This window comes from Rhinoraja longicauda, chromosome 1, assembly GCF_053455715.1.
Source record: "Rhinoraja longicauda isolate Sanriku21f chromosome 1, sRhiLon1.1, whole genome shotgun sequence".
Lineage (NCBI taxonomy): Eukaryota > Metazoa > Chordata > Chondrichthyes > Rajiformes > Arhynchobatidae > Rhinoraja > Rhinoraja longicauda.
Genome location: NC_135953.1, coordinates 130,910,599 through 130,916,598, shown reverse-complemented (window position 1 = coordinate 130,916,598; position 6,000 = coordinate 130,910,599).

Sequence of the window (6,000 nt, the reverse complement as noted above, 5' to 3'; positions counted from 1 at the left end):
GATATATTGAGAATAGTCAAGTCAAGTCAAGTCAATTTTATTTGTTAAGCACATTTAAAAACAACCCCCGGTGACCAAAGTGCTGTACATCTGATTAGGTACTAAGAACGAACATACAATGGCACACAAACATAACAGCACATACATAAACAGTTCACAGCGCCCCCTCAGAGGGCCTCAAACGCTAGGGAGTAGAAATAGGTTTTGAGCCTGGACTTAAAGGAGTCGATGGAGGGGGCAGTTCTGATGGGGAGAGGGATGCTGTTCCACAGTCTAGGAGCTGCAACCGCAAAAGTGTGATCACCCCAGAGCTTAAGCCTAGACCGCGGGATAGTGAGTAGCCCCAAGTCGGCCGACCTGAGGGACCTGGAGATAGAGTGGTGGGTTAGAAGATTTTTGATATGGGGGGGGGGGCAAGCCTGTTTAGGGCTTTGTATGTGAATAGCAGGAGCTTGAAGTTGATTCTGTACCGTACTGGGAGCCAGTGGTGAGTGGCCAGAATCGGGGTCATGTGGTCCCTTTTACGGGTACGCGCCAGGAGTCTCGCTGCGGCGTTTTGGACCAATTTCAGGCAGGACAGGGATGATTGGCTGATCCCAGTGTATAGGGAGTTGCAGTAGTCTAGGCAGGAGGAAATGAATGCGTGAATTATTTTTTCAATGTCGTCATATTGGAGGAATGGTTTGATTTTAGCTATGGTACGAAGCTGGAAGAAGCTGGCTTTTACCACAGCGTTGACTTGCTTGTCAAACTTTAATGCAGAGTCAAATATCACGCCAAGAATAGAAGAACGTCTCATACTTTTACTCAAGCAAGGTTTACTCATACCCAATCTCCATCCTGACACTTCAAAGTGGAGGTTTTGGAGTTTGACTGTGCACTTTGTCATACATTTACATTCATGAGAAACAAGATGCGACAAAAGTCAGAATAAGGTTTGAAAATTGTTTCAATATGTTCTTGTGTATTACTCTCCTGAAGTTCCCTTAACTGCAACTCTTGGATAGACACAAAGTGCTGGAGTAACTCATCGGGTCAGGCAGAAGGGTCCAGAGCCGAAACATCACCCTTCCTTTTTCTCCAGAGATGCTGCCTGACCCACTGAGATACTCCAGCACGTTGTGTCTATCTTTGGTATCGGCAGTTATTTGTTTCTCCAATTCAGTTCTTGGAATCAGTTTTGTTCACCACTTATAAACTGGAGGTCATTTTGGGTGGGCCTCAGCGATCAGATGTGGAGGGATAGGGGAGATAATTGCGGGGAGCCAGTGGTGGAGATGATTAGCTGGGGACATAATGATGTGGGGTGGGTGGATTGGCAGGCAGCTGGGGAGAAAGCTATCAGCAACAAACAAATGTCAAAAATAGAACCTACCTTGAGGAATATAGATGCCACTGACTCCCTGTCAACTGCCCAAGTACGAGTAAGCCCTCTAACTAATGAAAAGAGAGACCACGAGCTCTTTAGTTGCAGCCTATAGTAATGATGAAATCTACACTAATTGTGTATTTTTGCGCACTATGAAATCCTGCAGCAAATAAAATACCATTTGCTATGACTGCAGAAGCCCAGCGTCTGTATGTAGGCTCATCGTATGTACAGAGTAGCAAAGCAAAGTGCTATAGACAATAGACAAGAGACAATAGACAATAGGTGCAGGAGTAGGCCATTCGGCCCTTCGAGCCAGCACCACCATTCAATGTGATCATGGCAGATCATTCACAATCAGTACCCCGCTCCTGCCCTCTCCCCATACCCCCTGACTCCGCTATCTTTAAGAGCTCTATCTAACTCTCTCTTGAAAGCATCCAGAGAATTGGCCTCCACTGCCTTCTGAGGCAGAAAATTCCACAGATTTACAACTCTCTGAAAAAGTTTTTCCTCATATCATATCATATCATATATATACAGCCGGAAACAGGCCTTTTCGGCCCTCCATGTCCGTGCCGCCCAGTGATCCCCGTACATTAACACTATCCTACACCCACTAGGGACAATTTTTACATTTACCCAGCCAATTAACCTACATACCTGTACGTCTTTGGAGTGTGGGAGGAAACCGAAGATCTCGGAGAAAACCCACGCAGGTCACGGGGAGAACGTACAAACTCCTTACAGTGCAGCACCCGTAGTCAGGATCGAACCTGAGTCTCAGGCGCTGCATTCGCTGTAAAGCAGCAACTCTACCGCTGCGCTACCGTGCCGCCCATCTCCGTTCTAGATGGCCTACCCCTTATTCTTAAACTGTGGCCCCTGGTCTGGACTCCCCCAACATTGGGAACATGTTTCCTGCCTCTAACATGTTTAATCCCTTAATAATCTTATATGTTTCAATCCCTCTCATCCTTCCAAATTCCAGCGTATACAAGCCTAGTCGCTCCAGTCTTTCAACATCGTACAGCACCTGAATACAGGGTTCAACTTGGTGGACTTTCCAGTGTTCTGGTGTAGAAATCTATTTGGGTATGATCTGATGATGAATTGTTCAACATGCTTAACTGGGTAGGACTGAGAGCAGATGGAACAGGAGGCAATGAATGAGTTAAACAGCTCTTGGCATAACGTGGCAGATCCTTCACTGCCACAAGATCACTAGAATTCGTCATTGGACTATAACCTCCCTCTCACTGGGAGCCTACTAGCTTGCACTCCCTTGCATGCTCCTCTGATCCCCCCCCCCCCCCTGGGAAGAGGGGTGAAAAAGAGGGGGGGGGAAGAGGGGGGGAGGAAGAGGGGGGAGAGAGGGGGGAGAAAGAGGGGGAAAAGAGGGGGAAAGGGGGGGGAAGAGGGGGGAAGAGGGGGGAAGGGGGGAAGAGGGGGGGAGAGGGAGGGAAGGGGGGGAAGAGGGGGGGAAGAGGGGGGGGAGAGGGGGGAAGAGGGGGGGGAAGAGGGGGGAAGAGAGGGGGGAAAGAGGTAAAAAGAGGGGGGGAAGAGGGGGGGAAAGAGGGGGGGGAAGAGGGGGGAAGAGAGGGGGAAAGAGGTAAAAAGAGGGGGGGAAGAGGGGGGGAAAGAGGGGGGGGAAAGAGGGGGGAAGAGGGGGGAAGAGAGGGGGAAAGAGGGGTAATGTCTAAAAAATTTCGGCGACTGTTGGTTCGACGCCAATGACCGTAGCTTGACGTCTCCTGACGTAGGCGCTGTCGTAGGTTGCCGCTACGTTGTCGCCGGGTGATGTAGGTTGTCGCTGGTGCTGACTTCGTTGAATTCCATTGGCGACTACCTACGTTAAAACCGGAGGCCGAAATGACGTGAATGGTCTTTGGTTGTCGCCGACAGGGTCGTAGCTTGTCGTAGATTGTCGCGGGTAGAGGTAGGTTGACCGGTTGTCGTAGGTTGCCGCCTGTGTGGTCGTAGGTTGTCGTAGGTGGGGTTGTAGGTGGAAGTCCTAAGTCGCGACGATTGGGTCGCCGGTTGTCGGTAGCTTGCCGTAGCTTGACGTCGACTAGGAGGTAGGTTGTTGTAGCTTGTCGGAGACATTGTCGTAGGGGGGGGTCCAGTCTCCATTTTTTCGTCGACCTGCTACGACTATTGCAGTCGCCGGCAGTGGGACAGGTCCCTTACCCCTCAGAGCCCCTTTAAATCTCCTTTCTCTCATCTTAAATTTATGTCCTCTAACTTTAGATGCCCCTACCAGTGGGAGATGCATTGAGTTATTTCACCTCAATGAGCATATAAAGCAGGCAACCTGAAACATTCATTTTATTTTCTCTTTGTTTAATATGCTGCTTTTAGATGCTCTGAGCATCTGGGAGATAATGGAGGACAATCCTCCAAAATGGAGGATAATAAGATGCCAAACAAATGTTCAGTTTTCTACAATCATTTTAAGACTCAAATGTCAACTCGCCTTTTGTTAGGAAAGGAAATGCTTCTTTTTGAAGTCGTAGTCAATAGACAATAGACAATAGACAATAGGTGCAGGAGGAGGCCATTCAGCCCTTCGAGCCAGCACCGCCATTCAATGTGATCATGGCTGATCACTCTCAATCAGTACCCCAGTTCCTGCCTTCTCCCCATACCCCCTCACTCCGCTATCCTTAAGAGCTCTATCCAGCTCTCTCTTGAAAGCATCCAACGAATTGGCCTCCACAGCCTTCTGAGGCAGAGAATTCCACACCTTCACCACTCTCTGACTAGTTTAGTCCTCATAAAACTAACTATGTTGCGATGCTGATCGCACTTTGGCAGACTTGTCCCCTGGAATCAAATTAACCTGTTTGTTCCTCACGATCCTTCTTCCTTTAATATCCCCAGACTGCCAGGCTTCAGCCTTCACATCCCTGGCACCGGGTATAACCCAGAAACCCCTCTTCCCTCTGTATGAGATTCCTGAATTATGATCACCAAAGTGTCCCCTCTATGACACTCCCAATCCCTCCTCTCCTTGAGGTTGACACCAATCTCCTTTCCTATTAGTTTACTCTGCAGGCTACTGTCAACACACCGACTTGATGTTAATGAAGCAGAAAGTTACGTGGTTTTTGTTTTGCACCTTATTGTTCAGGCACATGATTTGAAACCAACACCTCGCCAGCCCCAGTCAAAGGAATATGCAAATCCAGTCCATAGTCTCCGACCTAAAAACAAACTATAAATCAATCATCTCAGCATCCTTCACCTCACCCCAGGAGAAGTATCCTCAATGTTCACAAGTTTACAAGTTCACACGTTATAGGAGTACAATTAGGCCATTTGGCCCATCGAGTCTACTCTGCCATTCAATCATAGCTGATCTCTGCCTCCTAGCGGTAGAGTTACAGCAAATGCAGCGCCGGAGACTCAGGTTCGATCCTGACTGCGGGCGCCGTCTGTACGGAGTTTGTACGTTCTCCCCGTGACCTGTGTGGGTTTTCTCCGAGATCTTCGGTTTCCTCCCAGGTACAGGTATGTAGGTTAATTGGCTGGGTAAATGTAAAAAGAATTGTCCCTAGTTTGTGTAGGATAATGTTAATGTGCGGGGATCGCTGGGCGGTGCCGACCCGGTGGGCCGAAGGGCCTGTTTCCGTGCTGTATCTCTAAATCTAAATGTAAAAATCCCATTTTCCTGCCTTCTCCCCATAACCTCTGACACCCGTACTAATCAAGAATTTGTCTCTCCCTTCCTTAAAAACTATCCACTGACTTGGCCTCCACAGCTCTCTGTGACAATGAGTTCCACAGATTAACTACCCTCTGACTAAAGTAGTTCCTCCTCACCTCCTTTCTAAAAGAGCGTCCTTTGATTCTGAGGCTATGACCTCTGGTCTTAGACTCTCCCATCAGTGGAAACATCCTTTTCACATCCACTCTATCAATGCCTTTCATTATCCTGTAAGTTTCAATGAGGTGTCTGCTCAACTTCCTAACCTCAAGTGAGTAGAGGCCCAGTGCTGTCAAGCGCTCATCATATGCTAATCATTCTTGTACACCTCATTCCAGCACATCCTTCTCTACATTTGCTTACAATAATCCAAATGCGGCCTGACCAGCGCCTTATAGAGTCTCAGCATTACATCCCTATTTTTGTATTCCAGTCCTCATGATATTAGCATTGAATTTGCCTTCGTTACTACCGATTCGACTTGCAAATTAACTTTTTGGGAGTCCTGCACCAGCACTCCCAAAAAGTCCCTTTGCACCTCTGATTTCTGGATTCTCTCTCCATTTAGAAAATAATCTATGCCTTTATTCTTATTACCAAAATGCATGACTGCACTGAATTTCATCTGCCACTTCTCTGCCCATTCTCCTAATATGTCCAAGTCCATCTCCAGAGTCTCACAAAACCACGCTGACTTTGGCCTATTTTATCGTGAACTTCTATGTGAAGCAACTTTAGTTAGTTCCTCTATCCCTCCCGTCCCCTCCTCCTTCCCAGACCTCCCTCTATCTTCCTGTCTCCACTTATATCCTTCCTTTGTCCTGCCCCCCCTGACATCAGTCTGAAGAAGGGTCTCGACCCGAAACGTCACCCATTCCTTCTCTCCCGAGATGCTGCCTGACCTGCTGAGTTACTCCAGCAT